A 20,790-nucleotide genomic window follows, 5' to 3' on the forward strand; every position below is an offset into this window, starting at 1 on the left:
TGAGCACACTTACTGTTCTGTATTTAAGGCACATGTGTCCTTCGGTCACTATTTATTCTCTGGAAAAAAAAAAAAAAGGACTAGCCACCTAGGCTAGACAGTTCTTCTTATGCTTAATTCTGTGGGATTCTGTTCTGAAGATGAAGAAAGCTACATGTTATGGAAAAGCTAAAGGAGCTTACCCATGACTACTGTCTTGAAAGACACATTGCAATAGATATAAAGTCATCCACATGCCCTGAATATTATGTGTTTTGGTAATATAAAAGGAAGAGGGAGGGAAGTAGAGTAAAACATGATAATGAAATTTTCCTTGTGTTAGAAGTAATGAATACATTTATTCTCATTATCAATATATACTTGGAACAAGATGAGTCTACCTGATAGATAAACCACTGTGGTATGCTTTCAGAAGTTAACTGTGTCTGCTAATGAAAATGTAATGTTATCACTAACAGAGGTGTTTACAAAATCCATATTTTTCTATTTAAACTAAAAGTATGGGCCCTATATACTGTGCATTACTTGTCTAGCTAGTGTCTTACAAAATGGGCAAATCCAAAATTAAAATAGGGGCAGAGGGAAAGGCTTGCTTTAGTGCTTACTGAGGAGAAGAATTGGAAGAGAGGGAGGTTAGTATTAATCACACCCGAAACATGATTTTCAAAAGTTTAAGTAGACCTCTGAGTAAGTATATAAGACTTTGGGTCTAGCTTACAAACTGTTCTCAGTTTATAAATTACTATCATCTTTTGATTTCAGTTTGGCCTTTTCATAGGTTACCTGAGCAGACTTGAGCTAGAATTCTTTCTGAGAAACATTGTCCTGATCATGTCTCTGTTGACAGCTGGAAAGAGCAGTTGAGTTCAATAAGGAAAAGTAACTGGAGTCATTTCTTATGATTTTGAAAGGTCAAGAAAGTAGTATTACAGTTGGCTTCCTTTGCCTCAGGATAAGAAAATGACTAAGGAACAATTCATTCTTCTGGTTGGCAGAGGAGAAACATTTGTTACTCCAGATGTACCAACTGTCATCAACATCCTCTGCTGTGATTTGTTTGTTTGTTTGTTTTTGCAAGGGGTCCCACTCTGGTGATACCTGAACAGTATTTCAAAATTTATGTTCTCTTAAAAAAATAATTGTGGGCAACTCTGTATGTATTTGTGTCTTCTTTCCATACCAAGGGTCTTAAGCAACTTTTTTGGTCCTAATGTGAGGTTTCTGAGCAACTAGATTTTAAACCTATATGAAATAGATATGAACAATGGAAAAACAATAGCATACACAACAGTGACACCACAGAGAACTGTGGCATTAATTATATGCAAATCCTGAAATCTTTAAATTCCTCTGAGCTTCATTCTCAATATACCCAAATTTTTGAAAAATCATCTTTTTTTAGGTCATAAAGCATATTTCTTATGAGTTTACAGTGAACTCTGCGTAATGTCTAATTAGCTCCCTAACCTCTTGCATTTGCCTACTGTCCTTGTGTGGCAGAAGAATTATAGGATGACAAAGCCATGTTTCAGAATACCTGTTCCATTTAAGTGCACACTTAAAAAAAGAGGGAAAAATGGACTAAATTCAGCTTTGCACTGGGACATAATTCTTTTGTGAACAGAGCACTTTGCTTTACAGAAATAACAGTAAAAAATAATTGGATGTTGGACAGTTCAGGGATGTTCGTATAAATATATTAAAAAAAAATATTTGTCACTTGTGAACTTTCACATCTTCCAAGATAGAAGCATGGGATAAGTCATGTTCAATGCATTCAGAAGTATGTCTTTATTCTTTGTCAGACTCCCATCTCTTACATTCACCTCATCCTTTTCTCAAAGTACAAAACAGCATGTATCAGATCACCCTCAGATAAAGATAAGAAACCATCTCACACCACAGGATACAGAAGAGAAGATTAACTGTTTAATGTATAACTTTTTTTTTTTAATTCCTGAACAGAACAAGACTTTCCATTTTTTACACATTGATTTTATAGACTGTGTATGAATAGCTTCTTTTAATGGCATTTCCCATGAGTCGTAGCCTACATTTTCAAAAATGAGAAGTGGTTTGGGGTTCTTTTGTTTCTGGAAGCCTAATTTTGAGGTATCTGTGAAAGAGCCTGATTTAAAAAAAAAAAAAGGGATTTAGCTTTTGCCTACTAAAAATCAGAATGCTTTAAAGAGTCTCCAGATGGACAGTGTAGTTCCAGGTCAGTTTTTAAAACTGTAAAGGTGAGGTGGTTAGGAACAATCAGCCCTCACTCATGCTTTCAAAGACAACGTAGTTGTCTGGTACTATTAATAAGAATGAGAAATTCTTGCTGCACTAGAAATAATGCAAAGAACAATGGGAGAACTGGCTGCAGGACAAGGGGAAAAATTCATCCATTTAAAATACTAAGTATTAAATATTAACTATTGTATGTTCTCTTGTTTTCAAGAAGCGTATAAAATTATTCTGCAATGACATTTTAATTCGTGTAATCAGTGGAAAATGTTACATATTCAATGGAAAATGTAAAATCTGCATCCCACTCATCTTTCTTTTTCATATTGCTGCCCAGCAGCAGGATATTTGGATACCCTCCCCAAAATACATAACTTTAAAGTCCATTTTAAAATGGAAAGGTCTTGCACCACTCAACTTAGATTTTTACTTTGTGTAAATGCACAAATATACATAATTCTAAGTATTTTAATGCAATGCATTTTTAAAAAGCATAAGCAACACAAGAAAATCTCAGAGAATTGTTAAACTACATTTGGCTCCCTATGTACAAAAGTGCTTGCACAAAGATGTGGAAATTTTTTTGCTGCAGCCCTCTGATCATTTTTGCAGCCCTCCTGTGGATCCTGTCCAATAGGTCCACGTATTTCTTATACTGAGGAACCCAGACCTGAACACAGTACTCAAGGTGGGGTGTCACCAGAGCAGAGTAGAGGGGGAGAATGACCTCCCTTGACCTGCTGGTCATGCTTCTTTCTATGCAGCCCAACGTATGGTCGGCTCTCTGGGCTGCAAGCGCACATTGCTGACTCATGTCCAGTTTTTCATTCCCAGTGCTTCTCTGAAGGAAAATCTTGAAAGTGGAAGTTAAAGCAACATAATTTGTCTGGAACACTCTCATTATTAATGAGATCAGAATCTGGCCCAAAAAAGTCTATAAGGAAGATTTTAGCTTCTCAGTATTATCTGAATAGGCCTGTCAGAATACAAGCTTCTGCTAGGGATTAGTAATTATAAATTGCTTATCCAAACTTTATGAGAAAGTTTTTAAAGATTACTGTAAAGATTTTTACATTTCAGAGGAAGTCAGCTGATGCTATGACAGTAGGGTACATTAAAGGACTTGAGAAGTAATGTAATTCTGAACAGGGATTTTATAATAATAAAACATCACACTACTTAAAAAGGCAAAAAAATAAAACAAGGATTTGGGGGTTTGCATTTGTATTTCCTTTAGCTTTCTTATCCTTTAGGTTACAATTTCAGAGAAATTTTGAAGCTTTTTTCCATGACTTGAAGAATTACAAGCATAATTTTTGATATGCAAGCTGATATTTTCATGTGGGCTTTGAATTCTTGCCTCAGGATCTTCCAGGAAAACAGCAGCTATCATGAGACTTATGTTTAAAATCTTACTGACATACCTAGACTTCTAAGGACACATCCATATCATACAGTAGTGTAGACAGGATAACTTTGAAGCTGGCTGGAACCATGCTAGTTCTAGAATTACAGATAATGTAACTGATGGCATTCTTGTACTTGCCTGACTTCCTGTCAGCACACCTACTGATTCTGAGGCTAGAAATGGTACTGCACCAAACTGCACCTGCTCAAATCTCTGTGCACAGTGACATATGGTTAAACTTAGCCATGAATAAATTATGTACTAAACTATAATTACCATAGAATACATATCTGAGCAAAAAAAAGTCACTTCTCTCCTAGCTTGATGGGAGCTATTATTTAAGCTTCCATTTCCAATCTCTGAAAATCTTTTCATCTTGAAGACCTGGAAGAATATCTTCAAAATAGATTTTTGCCTCTTCTGTAAATTGGGGTTTTTAAGAAGCCAGATAGCTGGCTTTCATGGAAGGATTTTAGTTGCCTGGTGGACTGCCTCTTGCATTTTGATACATGAAAAAAAAAGAGCAATTGACACCATTTTTAAGAATTTTAAAAATAGGAGACTATTCAGTTTTTTACTGCTGGGCTTCCTATTATTTCAAGCTAGGTTAAGTAATAAAAGTTTTCACTGGTAAACTGAAACCTTACAAGGCTTTTTTTAAGCTTTTTTTTTTTTTAATGGAATGATTCTGTTCATGTTTAACAACCTCAACAAAGTCTGGTATTATAATCTTACAGTGCTCCTGCTCAAACAAGATATTTATCTATCTCATTAATGGTTTTTATGCAAAACATAACACTTAGAAATAACCATGTCCTGCATGAGCATGTACTTATAGGAAAAGCTTCAGTTAATCATGAATTGTTTTAAATTAATGAGAAACTGAAAATAAGGATTATTTGCTTTTTAGCTTTAGATCACCAGGCCTGTGATTTGTTGCCCATAACATGTGGCTTAGAATATTTTCTATGCAGTGTTTTGAAAAAAAACCAAAGCAAACCATAACCAAAACCATAGGCTTGCTCTGACTGTAGTCTAGGTTGAAAGGTACCTTCATGAAAAGTTGTTAGCGAAGGAGCAAGCAGAAACTAATAAAAGTAAACGAGAGGCAGGCTTAACACTGCTGCCTTGGGTTCAGTGCATTATGAACTACACAGCTTCCAGCTAATCCTGTGTGGAGACAGATCAAGCTAAAATCTGCTTTCCAAATGGAATGCAAGCAAAGCCGAAATGTTTTTTTTGTGAGTAAATGATGCAGTTCATATTGCATTTGTGTAATGTTGGTGCTTAGAATGGGGAGGGAGAGAGCAGAAGTTAATGAAAATTTTAAATCTTGTGTTTGATTTGTAGGGGATACTAGTGTTAACACCTGAATGTAATACTTGGTTTCTGTAATGGAAAAAGACATATGCATATTGCATCATAATAGCATATTATGTTATTTGGGCACTTGAATTATCTTTTGTTCATAGCATTTTTAATACATCTGCATTTTGTGAGTCTAAAATATGCATTAAATGAATAAGTTAAAATTGCCATAATATTTCAGTTTTAAATGGTCCCAATTTACATACATTTTGTATGTATTTCCCACTAAAGTTATAATTACTAACTCAAAAAAACCAACTGTAACTAATTGGTATTCTCAAAGACGTAGCAGCTGACTGTCTCTTGTAATGTACTTTCTCCAGATTGGAGCTTTCTGATAATGAGACTCTTTAATGCATGACATGAGGATAAAGATAATAGATTATCAAAGTTAAAGGCCTAAAAGTACTGAAAATTGCTATTTCTTAAGTGAAAGGTGCCACTCTGCTTTGACACCCTGACACAGAAAAGTAAGTGTTCATCTTCTGAAACTATCTTAGCATTGTGTAGGACTTTTGCTTTGGTTTGTTTTTTCACAAGAATGGAATATAACACAGAGTCTTCTGACTTACTTACATTTCAGACAGAGATCTTGATTTTCCCAATAGTTTGATGGTGATCTTTCTGCAGTTTTATAAGAGAAGTCAATTTCAATTAATTTGAAATTCAGTTCAAATGGATTCTTTTCAAGAATCTAAGAGAAATTTAAAAAACAGCAAAGAAAAAGCATATGTAAGTGTTTAGATATGAAATATAATATGTGGATTATCATTATACTTATGGGGAACCTTATATTGAATTTACTTAATGTGCTTTAAAACATTAATACGCCTTCTACTATGACTAGTACTACTTACCTATTATGTAAATAAAGTGAGGCAGATGATAGTTTTTTTTTGTTTTTCCTATCATTGCTATCAGCAATATCAGGGCAAAACACATCCCAATTAGAATATTATGTCTGTTCCACCAACTTAATTTAATTGATCACAAACTATAAAAAGAATGAAAAGCATAGAAAAGCCTGAGAAGAACACACTAAAAATGAGAGGCTCATGGGAGATAGCGCCTGAGGACATTTGTATATCCTTTTGGTAACAGCAATATTATAGAAGAATTTCAGGAACTTATCCATTCTCATGGGATCTTTCCCTTTTGGCCATGAATATTAACTCATTATTATTTTCTTCCTGAAGAGCCCAAGTGCAGACATCCATTCATGTTTGAAAACTTCTTAATGACAGAGAATTTAGCAAAAGTGAGAAGAATTTCTATTGTGTTCCCAAGTTCCTCTTAAAGGTTGTTGGTATTTGTTTTGTTTTGTTATGTAGTATGCGACAATAAAAAGGCTGTTTAATCTAGATCTAGCTTTGAAATGATGAATACTTTATCCTTGAGTTAACTGTTCTGTACTTTAAGGTGCTTCTTACATAAATGGCCCAGGCAGTGATCTGCTTCCCTGCACCTCTTAGACATCTGATAAAAACACACATGAAGTTGAATTACCTCATGAATATAAAGTGACAAGAAATGATTCTTCATAAAGACAGCCAAAGGGAACATAGTCATTTTATCTCATCCAGATCTGATATGGAATGCAAGAAAACAAAGCTGTCTTGTTTCTGCATAGCCTTTAAAATACTGAAACATGGGGGGGAAAAAAAAAAAGCATTTTCTGCTTCTTGCTTGCACTGTCCTAGTTCTTATAGTGGAGATGGTACACAGTCCTTTCCGATTTCAAAATAAAGCAAACACCAAAGGTGTATGTAGGTTTAGAATGTCCATTTAGCTAACATGACACAAAAAAAAGTGTTGGACTTTTCTTGTGCCTGAGAAAAATTTAGTTCAAAGCTAAAAATCTAGAAGATTTAAGCAACTAAAGAGGACTTGCTTCCACTGAGTTTGTTTGAATTTTCTTATATGTAGGAATGCTATCCATCCAGAATATTAAAATAGGTTTTATACTTTAGTTTACATCAATTTGACACCAATACTAATTTCAGTGATTTGATTTTATATTTCTTATATTAACTTTTCTCATTTACTTCTTGTTTTCTTACTAGGTGGAAATACATCCACCTTACAGGCTAGATTTCTGGCCTGTAAGAAACATTGTATTGCTATTTTCAGTGGCTTCTACTAAATACTCACATCTTCTAAAATTTCCCTACAAGTGAAAACACAATTTGTTGGTTTTCACCTTTAGCTACATAGCTCCTTTTTATAATCCTTAATTTAGGAAATATGTAGGCACACAGTATATTCATACTGACTTGAGATAGCTTCATTAACAACACTATTCAACCTTCTGATGAGTCATAAGAGGAAGAAACGTGCGTATGTGTAAAACCTCCCTACATTTCACAATTGAGTTGTAATATTTCTGATCCTAGTATTCACAGTCCAGGAGTATTTCAAATGTCTTTGTCAAATGTGTAGTGTTGAAGCTGATTTGGATTTGTATCTAATTTATTGTGTTCATTTACCCTATTTTATATAAAACATTATTTTCTCTAACATCATGTAGGTACTGCAGGGAGAATCTTTGAACTGGATAAATTAATAATGGAACAAGACTTTTTTTTTTCCCTGGGACCTACTTGTAAACAGTTCTCTGAGCAGTACCGTAGTAAAAATCCTCTCACTGGAACTCTTTGACTAGTTTATGTATTTACACATTCTTTTGAGGAGGCAAGAGAAGTAGTGAGTCATAATAATACATGGTGCTTGTCTCAGCTAGAGCATACATTTCATTTGTCTGCTACTGAAAAATGTATTCCATCCAAGTTTACTTTGATATTTATTAGCTTTTCCTGAGCCACATTAAATGAACAGAGAAGTACACTTTTGCTGTATTTTTATGTCCCTGATTCTAAGCCACTATGCTTGGTTTTCTCCCAAGGAGGTAAGACCAACATAGACCACAAAGAGGTAAGTTCTTACCAATAAAATCTTCTGATGATTAATGAAAAAGAGATAGAGATTCTTCTTGTACTGATTTTTGGGAAGCATAATTCTTAATCTAGAGAACAAAAATCTGTGACAGAATGTGTCAGAAAGACTGAGAATGAGAGACATGGCAGGAGTAGTAGAGAAATCTAAGAGCTTTGAAGTGACTGTTGCTTTTAGTGTAGTGGATTCAAAGTAAGTATAAAAGGGGCAGTCAAACTGCTTTCAATAAAACTATCATGTTGATTTTCATCTTCTTGAAAAATTATCTTTCATTAATACTATTCATTTTAAATGTTTTGACTATGAATATGATTTTCTGTCTTTTCAGACTTATAGATGAATTAATGTAGAGGTCTTTTTCAACAGCTATAACCAACTTTTTCATTATAAATTTTCTCCTGATCTTTGATTTTTACGCATTTGTTCATTATTCAGTATTATTTAACAAAGAGTTTATGTACACTTTCCAGCCTTTTTTCTTTTTTTGCTAGTTGAGTTAGGTAGCATTTTACTTTGCTTTACTATGTGCTTTTCTATTCCTGACAACTTATTTTTCCACACCCTAAACCAAAAGCCACCAAACGAACTTTACACAGAGCTCCTGACTTTGCAAAATTTTCTTTGATATAAAAATTCCTATGAAGTAAAGATCAGCTATCTGCTGCTTTCTGTTTCTCCTTTTGCGTCCTGCTCATTACATTCCCCAGTCATGCATTATTTCTCAAGCAGCTGGATTTCAGCAGCCCCAGTGATGGACTAAGTTAACCTGAAATTTGAGTATGCCTGTCTCTGACTGTGAGTCCGAATCTCATACTGAAGTAATTTACATTTTGACATACCTTTCCTTGCACTTGTCTATGTTTAGCATCATTTCTTTCCTGCACTACTTCTTTAGGTAGCTAGGTAATCAGTTTTCAGAAAATAGAAAGGGATCTGGACAGTCTGGATCAATGGGCTGTGGCCAATGGTAGGAGGTTCAACAAGGCAAAGTGCTGGGTCCTGCATTTGGGCCACAACAACCCCATGCAATGCTACAGCCTTGGGGAAGAGTGGCTGGAAAGCTGCTGGCAGAAAAGGACTTGGGGTGCTGATTGACAGACGTTGAACATAAGCCAGCTTGTGCCCAGGCAGCCAAGAAGGCCAACAGCATCCTGGCCTGTATCAGAAGTAGTGTTGCCAGCAGGACGAGGGGCAGTGATCATCCCCCTGTACTCGGCACTAGTGAGGCTGCACCTCGAATCCTGTGTTCGGTTCTGGGCCCCTCACTGTAAGAGAGATACTGAGGTGCTGCAGCGGGTCCAGATAAGGGCAACAAAGCTGATGAAGGATCTGGAGAATAAGTCTAATTAGGAGTGGCTGAGGCAACTGGAGCTGTTTAGTCCAGAGAAGAGAAGGCTCAGGAGGGATGTTATTGCTCTCTACAACTACCTGAAAGGAGGTTGTAGTGAGGTGGGTGTCGTTCTCTTCTCCCAAGTAACAAGAGATAGGACAAGATGAAATGGCCTCAAGCTGTGCCAGGGGAGGTTTAGATTGGATATTAGGAAAAAATTCTCCACTGAGAGGGTGATCAGGCATTGGAACAGGCTGCCCAGGGAAGTGGTGGAATCACCATCCCTGGAAGTGTTCAAAACCCGCGAAGATGAGGCCCTCAGTGATATGGTTTAGTGGTGGTCTTGGCAGTGCTGGGGTAACGGTTGGACTTGACGGTCTTAAAGGTCTTTTCCAACCTAGCTTATTCTATGATTCTATGATGCATATGGTCTGTCTTTCTCCAAGAAGTTTTCGATGTACTTATCAATGTGAGCCAAATTCACAGAGGGTTAAAGGTCACAAAGATAATTAAAATACAGCAAGTTTCATGAGATTGGCAATTACCAGTTTTGTGTGGCCAGCTGGTAAGTCTATCAGCACATGCACGTTTGCCGGCTAGCAGTAGCACATATTACAGAACTGTTGCAGTACAATACATTGTGCTATGAAGTCATTCTATACAAGCATCCTTTATTTTGCAAATATAGATTCTGATTATGTAAAATTAATATCCTGAAACATTAAAGTAACTGATTAATTAATTAGGGGTGGGGGGTTTTATGCCTTTATTTTGTTTTTATTATTATTTTCTAAAAGTACTACTTTTAGTGTTGAAGGAAATAGCTGCAGTAGTTTCATCTTGCCAGACCCCCCCAAAAAAAAATCTCTGAACTATTTGCTGACTATATCAGTAAAATCTTTACTATAAAAGGACTAATTTTTTGCCCATCAGATCTTTTTTCATAGCTGAAGTTGGCAAACTATTTACCCTTTTAGTTTTGCAAATTGTATGTAAGCAGCTTCAAATTGTTATTATTTTGCAATTGTTAACTGAAAACTAGGTACAAACATATGGTAGGCTAGTTATTTGATGTGTTCACTTTGAAGATGTCTTCAACTATCTGAAATTCATTATTCACAGACTGTGACTGCCCCCCACCATTTCAGATGGTCTCAATTGCTCTCTGATTAAATGACTTCAGCTTTACTAGGAAAGAACGTTTGATGCTCAGATATCATATTAATATTCCTATGCAAAATCAGGTATTTCCCTAAGGAGATGACACATCACAACTTTTGATTTGAACAAAAATCTATTTTCATTAATGATCATGGACAAAAACATATAAGAATTCTGCAGACCACTTGTACTATTGTGACTGTAATAGGTCTAAAGATGTAATGGGGAAAAAAAAACCCTAGGGAGATACAATGTCTTTTACTGTTAATAAATTACAGAGTTAATTTTATTAGTCCAAGCTTAAAGATGTTGGGCATGATATCGTTTTCTGGTTTTTCCCCCAATTATATGGGCTGATCTAAAACCAGATTGCTACCACTCACACTCCTGATTTTGCTCTTGCTCTGTTTGTTTTGATGAAGTTCAATCTGTCAAAAAGAAACTGCAAAATTTAGTTCTGATTTAATGTCTGTTATTTCATCCATGTTATGAGGTTTAATCTCTGTTAAAACTTACATTATGGATCTCAGTCACATACATCAGCCTGAAATTTGCATCCCTCCTCCTAAGTGTCATCAAACTTAATTCTTCAACTTCCAAATAAATTTCTTTTCTACATCTTTTCACTCAAGCATTCTCCCTGAGTAGTGGGATTTTTTTTACTGAAGTTCATGACACTTTCCCAGCTTCACCTTCCCAGAGCATGCCAGCCTATTTTAAATTCAGAGGTCCTGAATTCAGTGTATAAATTGATGTTTGCAACTAACCAAGCAGGCCTCAGCCTGGGTCAGGATCATAGCAAACAATACGAAGTCAAAAGACAGGCTGTTTCTCAGCCTTGCTAAAACTACAATTCTTTAACTAAAAAAAAAAATAAAAATCCTTGACCATTTAATGTCCTAGAAATAGCTGTGATCAAGGTGATTTCATTTATAACCAGACAAATATAAGGCTAACCTTTGAAAATTCATTTCCTATTACTACTGTTGACTTTTTACTTACTGACATGCATCAAAGTGAATATATGGGGATTGGATTTTGACTTTTCAGTCAGTGTGAACCATATTCTGTTATTTTGTCTATCATCTAGGCCATCATGACGCACAGGCTGAGAACTCCTGAATTAAGCCGTATTCAGAGTAACATTTTTTGTGGTGTCACTCTGACAGGAATCTTTGCTTAGTATGGCAGACTATGTATCCATCACGTTTGTCCTTTAAGGGCCAGCAGTTGACTTATTGTACCAGAAAAGATGGCTTTGGAAACGTCCTAAAAGAACCAAGATATTACTTGCTTAAAAGGCTAGTTTGTATTGGTAGCCTTGTTGAATGTGAACAAAAATGCTGCCATCTACAAGAGGAATGTCTGAAATGGTGTCTTTATGGAGGGTTGCGTTTGAGGTCACACCTTGGGCTTGACCAGCTTAGTTAAGTGCAGATGCAGATCTTACGCAACATTTGTCTTTTTCCTGACTTTTGAAATGAACTTGTTTCTCCTTTAATCCCATGCGTTATTTAAAGCAATGCAGTTGAGACTGTGTCACTCACATATGAAAATAACATTGTTTAGAGAAGACAGAAGACAGACAGCTAAACTGTAATCACTCTGAAAACATCTGAGGACAGATGCTGTGATCTTATGAAGAAGAGGCTAGCTGCATGGAGTTTATGATTTGCAACAAGTTGAAATGACTGGTTTTCATTCTGTAATAATAATTAAAAATCATAAAGTATCTTACAAACAGCTCTTATGTTGGCCAGAAAACTGTTCTCACAACTGAAAGATGGGAAACAAAAGCATATTTAAAACTTCTGGAAAATCCTTAGATACTTAACAAGACCAAATATTTTGGTAGCTTATGGTTTCTGGTGAAATAAATATGGCATAAACAGTGCTTAGAAAGCTTGTTTGCAAAGTACGCTATTGGAAATAGATTGAGATTTGTATGCCTAAAGAAAAAGAATCATGATTTCTATTTGTTGTAGTAAATTTGTCCTATTGGTCTCACACCAAGGGCTGATGACTTTTTAGAGAGATGATGGAAACCTTATGTACAGTCTGAGTACAAAGATAAACATCCAGTTTGGTTGAAAAATTAAAGCGAGAGAAGTGATCTATATAATTTTATATATCTTTTCAAGAAACACCCAAAACAAAGACCTGAGTGCAATTTGTAACAACCATAATCTTCCTGATGTAGAATTATGATAACCGCGGCCTTTTTGTTTTCTCAATGCTAATGATCCTTAACTTTTCCTGGGGATAGGAAATTTGCTTGTTGGTCTTTAGTTTCGTGCAAAAATATTAGTGTTTTTGTGAGGCATTGTTTTGACATTAAAGAAAATATTGTTTTTGTCACAGAGTCATATTTTTATATTTGTGAAGTGTGTGGCAAAAGTGTGGTATTTATCAGTGGTCATGGGAAAATACATGAAGAAGTTCAGAGGGTAAAAGGCTTTGTGAGTTTTACTTAACTATTTCTTACAAAAGTTCTCTCTTCAGTGTTTGTGAAGGTTAATACCCTTAGTGCTCACATCTTTTGGTTTTGAAAACAGAAAAATATTATTAACAAACAATGTTCCATTATGAAAATTTTTGATTTGCAAAAAATGCAAATAGATAAAAAAAAAAATTGAAATGCATTCAATAAACGTATTATGAGTCAATATTTAGACTGGCTTTGTTTTAGTTTTGGACTTGGATTTTCAAAGTTTAGAAAAATTTAGCAGAATCAACTGAAAAAAATAAATAAGGTTGGCTAGAGACTACCAGTTTGCACAGGTGCAAATGGATTTGATCATATGTTAATTTATTGAGAGCCAAGGGCACAACTCCAATCTGCAAAACCAGATGCTCAGCTCTTTTCTCTGTTTAAGAGAGAAGGAAAAGAGAAAGATTGAAAAGCCATGAACTGTGGGAGGATTCTGTGTATTTATGATATGGAGATAAAAGCAAACATAAAATATAAGAAACTGGAGATGGTTGCAAATTTACAAAGACCAGTGTACCTTAAAAAAACCCAAAACAACTCTAGTTTATCTATATTATTTGTCTACAACAGAGGCTCCTGAACCTTTCTTATTATTATTTTTTTTTTCTCCCTTTGCACTCCAATTCCAGCAAGTGAAATCCCTTCCAGCAAAATTCCGTTCCGTTCTCATCCCTTCCCTTCTCTTGATCTCTGGTGGCTCTTGAATCTATTATGGCACTCTCTATGAAACAACTTATGTCAATTCACACTCTTTCATCTTTTCTATTTTTTTTTTTTTTATTAAATTCACTTGTTTTGTTAGTGGCTGCATAAAAATGTCTGTTGCAGTTTATTAAAATCTTGCGTTATGAATATTTATTTTAGATACAAACTTTCAATATATTTTAACAGATAAACTGCCTCCAAGTAAATTGTGGAAGTGGGAGGAAGAAGGAGAAAAATAAAATAAAAAAGGAGAAATACTTATTTTACAGAAGAGATGCAGACCTTTTAGACGTGTAATCTTCTATAAATTTAAAGCATAATATGAAATGTATTGCAGGGTATAGCTGGACTTTCTGTGGGGAGGAAAAAAGTTAATTAGTGAACCTCTTTCAAATATTTCAAACTGGGTATAAATAAACAGTCCAGAAGTGATATATTTACCTTTACTGATATCCCTGACTTCCTTATTTTAACACCTTGAAATTAATTTTGGGGTTTTTTTTCTGTTGTGTTCATGACCTCTTCTCTGTTATTTTGGCCTTCTGGCTATAGCAAACATGCAGTTCACCAGTTTCAAAGCATGGCTTTCAAACAGTATTGGAAAGATATTTAAATTACTTGAAAAACTGTTTTTCTGTAGAAGATTTCCTTTCATCCAGTCAAGGATCTTGGCCTGCTTTTCACAAATAGTTGTGTCCAGTTGTTATTTAAAATTCATTATGGCCAAAATTAATCTCTTGATCTTCTCTTTCAAAACATTTCAGTCATTCATTTTACATCTTAGGCAGCAGCTTCACTGTTCTCCAAATTACTTCACTGATGTCAAGCTTAAAATCATGCTGTCTCTAGGAGGATGCTTTCACTGAGTTTCTCTCAAACCTTGTCAGTCCAACTGTGCACCCAGTCAAATATTTGTGCAAGCTTTTATTATTGCCTACATTAACTATGACAACATCTGTTCTGTAGCCTTGCTTACAGCAGCCTTGCTCCTCTGAAGTCATTACAGGATATTGGTGGTAAAGGCATCCTGAACTCATTTACTGCACATTATATTGACCCTAATTAAGCTGCTTCAACATTTTTAATCTTTATTTCTTTCCTGTTTTCCTCCTATGTCTTTCGAAGAACTAAGTCGAACAATCATTGTAAAATCTAATCAGACAAAAATGTGACACTCTTCGTTTCTCCCTTCTAGTCACTTTTGCTAAGGTTATGATCAAATCTAGAAACCATTCAAGTACCCATCCACTGTAGTGAATAGGTATTAACTGATATCTAAGCATTTTCCCCAATTTTCTTTTTTCTGTTCCTAAAATGTGTTCTTTTTTCAGCGGGGATAGGGTTAATTTTCTTCCTAGTAGCTGGTGCAGTGCTGTTTTGGCTTTAGTCTGAGAGTAATGCTGATAACACACCAATGTTTTAGTTGTTCCTAAGTAGCACTTACCCTGATCAAGGACTTTTCAGTCTCTCGTGCTCTGCCAATGAAGAGGGACACAAGAAGCTGGAAGGGAGCAGAGACAGGACACCTGACCCAAACTAGCCAAAGGGGTATTCCATACAGCAGCACATCATGCCCAGTATATAAAATGGAGGCAGTCATCCGAAAAGGACTGATTGCTGCTTGGGTTAGGCTGGGTATCAGCCAGTGGCTGGTGAGAAATTGTATTGTGTATCACTTATATTTATTGGGGTTTTTTTTCCTTTTCCCTTTTAGTTTTGTATCTCTCTCCTTTTTATTTCCCTTATTACTATTATAATGTATTTTATTTTAATTATTAAACTTCTTATCTCAACCTGCAGGTTTTACACTTTTTCAATTCTCCTTCCTGGAGTGGGGGATGTGAGCAACTGGCTGCATGGTACTTAGTTTCCAGCTGGGTTTAAGCATGAGAAATGACAATGAAAAAAAACCAAAGTCAGTAAAATACTGAAAATACCGCCCCTAGTCTATATTGCTTTTTTATTATTATTTTTTTAGGACTTCTAGTAGGAGGTCATCAGTGTGGACAGAGCTTTAGTTCTTGAAGGAAACATAATAAAACTATTGTGTAGAGGTATATTGTCATGGGATCCCAAGTCAGTCACACCTTCACAACTTTGGGGTTGCCCAGACCTTTTCTATGTAGAAAGTTCTCCAAAAGCTTAAAGTTTTAAAAAATGTAAATGAAAAACTTTTTCAGAACTTTTAATCAAAGAAAGCTGCAAGTGATTGGTCAGAAGAAAAGTAATAACAATTCATAAAATGTTCTCCCACTGTGGCCTTGCAGGCAGATTCCTCCTTTCAAGTTCATTTCTTTATCAGGTCAGTAGCTTTGAGTTGGAGCAAACTCTACATGGTCCCTTTTGGCCTCTGCGTTTTCTCTTTCTGTCATCTCTGTGGCCTGCCTCAGAGATGGGAGTCAGTCGTACCACTGATACACAAGGTATGAAGTGACAGGTGCCCTGAGACTGTTCCCTGATGCCTTTCCCAGAGCTACTAGTGTGGATGCCTTTGCTGTAACTCAATCTTGGCCACTCCCAAAGAAGAAGCAATCACTCCCTTCTACCCACTCGCTAGGTGTGCTCCATCCTGCACAGACAGCTTTTCAAAGGAATATGGAAATAATGTACACAGACATAACATAAAAACTGAGAATGAGATACCATCCACTGTACATTAAATTAACTCTCTTGGATTGTTTGGAGAAATAGAATTAATTTGGGACCATAAGATCAAATAAGTTTACTGATACATAGAGTGAGGTTGTATCAAACCTGTATTGGGTAGAAAAAAGCAGGTTTGAGACCTTAATTTTTAACTGTCTGCAAGTTCAGCAACAATCCAGGCAAGTACCATGGCTCTGTCTATAATCAATAAAACCTGATTCAACTCATCCTGAGATAATTAATCACTCCTATTTCTGGCAACAATGTTTGGAGGTGCCTCTGTCTTTTCCGTGATTACGGAAAGAAGACAGTTTAGACACTTAACTTTTAGAATCCCATCCTTGTGGATTAGGTTTGGTCATATTATTCAGTAAGAAGTTTTATAACTTCTTCAGAAGACTCTATTTTGACTGTAGTCTTAAAAATTAGGAATTTAAAGATTTCATTTCAAAATCGGTTTAGTTTTATTTTTAAATTATCAAATATGACAAAATAAGGAAAAAAAAAAAAGCATGACTTGCCATGTTTTAAGATTAAAAAATATTTCCACTAACATAAATATCTGGTTAAACATGGAAATGTTTTCAATCAATGGAATTTCCTAGAACACAGAAATCCCTTACTTGACAAGCTTCAACGGCAGAAAATAAATGTTGAGAATTCCCACAATCACATCTTCCACCGACTACCTGCGTTCAGCAACAGCAGAAAATGGTGTGGTAGAAGAATTCTAAGCATGACTGGGAGAATACCTAGAGTGTTGAAGGTGACACATTTGGATCTGTATTTGGAATATATATATAAATTGTTATACAATACAGTGGGAGTGTCTTTTATATAACATATGCAGTACAATGGGAATGGCACTTGTATTTTATGTACTTATTCATAACGTGTGTACCTATTGTATATATCTGGTCATAATCAAAAAAAGGATGTTTTTAATACAGTTGGAGATGAAAAAGGGAAGCTGGGTAAAATGGAAATATTTTCTTACAAATCAGTAGTATTATTATCAGCATGAAGCACAACAGTAGTGATAGGATCTGGATGTGCTTGGAAAGAACAAATTCCTAGAATCAAGATCCTTAGTAAGGTGTTTGTAACACCTTTGGTGAACTAGAAAAACTATTCCAATTAGCAGATTGGTCATATAATTGCAATATTACTAAACCAATTCTTTTTCTTAATTTTTAACCTACTACTAAAGCTTGAATTTCAAAAAAAAGCTGATCATTTGTTTAGTTCTAGTTAATTTGTTGTGCATTATCCAAGACCACTGCTATTTTGTTTTCCTATTAATACTATTTTGTTCTCCATTTTCCTCACTTCTTAATGATGCGTTTTCAAGACACTTTGCCCATTCCTCAAGAACTTGCCCAATTTAAGCATTGTCAACTATACAATCCTTTTCGTGAACCTTGTGTTGATATGTACTTTAAAATATTAAATTATAAATTATGAAAAATTTCTAAGGAAGGATCTTTACCAAACTTTTACTCATTTTCCAAAAGCTTAACTGATTTTTAATAGTTTGCAGAAACAAGAGGGAAGAGAGCAAGATATTTAATATTGCAAAGTTATATAAAATGATGAGGAATTAATTAGCTTCACTGAACACTAGAAAACAGGTCTAGATGGGTGTCATCCATGAGGAACTTAATCAGAAAAAGTAGGCATCAGTTAACTTTAGTAGGCTTTACCTTGAAAGGCTCAGATTATACTTACATTCTAAATTTTCTGGACTGATACTTAATTTGTCTTCTGATATATGTAGCTATTCTAGGTCTCCTTCTTTCTGTTGGCATGTCTTTTGTTGCAGCTAATAGCACATACTGTCTTTCATGTGGTGTCTGCCCTTACAAGTATAGGCAACATTTGCTACACCCTAAGTCTAAAAAACAGCCATGCTTAAGAAGGCAAAAATGTACATAAGGGGGTGCTGTGAACCAAATCTTGAAATCCTTTTCCCATCACATTTAATGAAAATTGTAATAAAATAAAAAAAAAAAAAAAAAGCATGGCTTTGGGAATCAGTAAAGGAATATGAACCTTTTCCATTCTAGGTCAGTAATTCAAATCTGTCAAACTTGATGGAGATCTATAATTCCATCAAGCTCTGCTGTAAGCAAAAAGTTGCTTTGTTGACAGTCTGAATCAAATTAATAGTAGGCAAAAGTCCACATGGCAAACCTGTTACAGAGAATTTTAACTACTCAGCACTCACATTGGCAGCGCCTTTATCAGAGTGGCTGCAAATGTAAGTGTACCACATTTCCTTATTTTATCTAGCTTGTCTAGCCTAATACCCAATCAAGTGGCTGGAAAGCTGCCCACCGGGAAAGGTCCTAGGGGTGTTGGTCAACAGCCAGATAAACATGAGCTGGCAGTGTGCCCACGTGGCCAAGAAGGCCAACAGCATCCTGGCCTGTATCAGACATAGTGTGGCCAGCAGGGCTAGGGAAGTGATTGTCCAATTTACTTGGCGCTGATGAGGCCTCACCGTGAACATTGTGTTCAGTTCTGGGACCCTCACCACAAGAAAGACATTGAGGTGCTGCAGCGGGTCCAGAAAAGGGCAACAAAGCTGATGAAGGGTCTGGAGCACAAGTCTTATGAGTAGCAGCTGAAGGAACTGGGGTTGTTTAGCCTGGAAAAAAGAAGGCTCAGGGGAGACCTTATCACTTTCTACAACTACCCGAAAGGAGGCTGTAGTGAGATGGGTGTTGGCCTCTTCCACCAAGCAACAAGCAGTAGCACAAGTGGAAATGCCCTTTTGTTGTGCCAAGGGAGGTTTAGATTGAGTATTAGAAAAAAATTCTTCACCCAAAGGATTGTCAAGCTTTGGAATAGGCTTCCCAGGGAAGCGGTTGAGTCACCATCCCTGAAGGTATTTAAAAGATGTGTAGATGTGGTGCTTGGGGGCCTGGCTTAATAGTGATCTTGGCAGTGCTACATTAACAGTTGGACTCGATTATCTTAAAGGTCTTTTCCAACCTAAAGGATTCTATGATTCTAAGCTTAGCCCCATTTAATAGCCTTTTGTATCTTACTGGGAGACTTCAGTCTTCAGTTCTGCCAAGGCATGTGTGCAAGCAGTAAATTAACAGATATACTCAGCAAAATTAAGATTGACTTTATCCCTCCAGTCAATTAGTAATTACGCATTCCTAGGTAGTCCAATGGATTTTACAGTTATGCTGAAGTGGTGTTGATTCAGCTAACTCAGTGAACTGTCCTTGTTTATACTTGCTGGTCAGGCCTGAATTTATTGTCAAGTGTAACAAGTGCGGACAGTACTACAGGGAGAATCTGTGGAGCTGGTCAGACAGAATAATCTGGCTTTTTTTTTTTTCTTTCTCAGATAATGTCACTATAATAAATATTATTTGCAGGCTGAGAGAGTTGGGGCTGTTCAGTCTGGAGAAGAGAAGGCTGCGTGGAGACCTCATAGCAGCCTTCCAGTATCTGAAGGGGGCCTATAAGGATGCTAGGGAGGGACTCTTCATCAGGGACTGTAGTGGTAGGACAAGGGGTAATGGCTTCAAACTTAAACAGGGGAAGTTTAGATTAGATATAAGGAGGAAGTTCTTTACAGTGAGAGTGGTGAAGCACTGGAATGGGTTGCCCAGGGAGGTTGTGGATGCTCCATCTCTGGCGGTGTTCAAGGCCAGGTTGGACAGAGCCTTGGGCCACATGGTTTAGGGCAAGGTGTCCCTGCCCATGGCAGGGGTGTTGGAACTAGATGATCTTAAGGTCCTTTCCAACCCTAACTATTCTATGATTCTATGATTCTATGTCGCTGTCATTGACCTCATATTTGGGAATTTCTGGTCCAAAAAATCCTGCTCCATCAGTTGGATAAGCAGGATAGTCGACTGCACTGGTTATCAGGTTAGGCAGACTCAGAAACTTGCAGGTCATACCTCCCAAGTAAGTCCCCTAAGACTCTTTTGAGCATTATTCTTCCCCACAACTAATGTGAAAACCTTAGTGTTTTTCACTAAGAAAAGAATGGTATTCCCCAGGTATGGGGAAGATTCGGTTCATTTTTCTACTTTAGTGTAATTCAGAGGCCTGGAAAATGCCTTCTCTGTCCGTGCTTTGATTGTTTTGAAGTAGGACATAATATTCTTATATGCTCTACATCTTTTTGCTATGATTGAATTTGATTGTCAAGAAGCAAAGCTACATGTCAAAACTTTTCAAACTGCATTCCTGGTTCTGACTAACAAATTATTTCTATATTAGATATAAGCAACAGTCTGCTTGCCACAGTGCTAAACTTATCCAAATCTCATTTGCTCCTGCATGTGCAGATGATCGAGTTGAACTGTTGGGAGGGGTAATACAGACCAACTTATTCTAATTTCCATATTGGAGGAAAAGCAAGGATACAGTTCTATGCTCTTTTAATCAGCAGGAAAAGGCCTTTCTTCACCTCACTGAAGTAATGGTAGCACAATATGCTAGCTCAGGAATATAGAAAGGACT

The sequence above is a fragment of the Strigops habroptila genome, chromosome 1, assembly GCF_004027225.2.
Source record: "Strigops habroptila isolate Jane chromosome 1, bStrHab1.2.pri, whole genome shotgun sequence".
NCBI classification, from domain to species: domain Eukaryota; kingdom Metazoa; phylum Chordata; class Aves; order Psittaciformes; family Psittacidae; genus Strigops; species Strigops habroptila.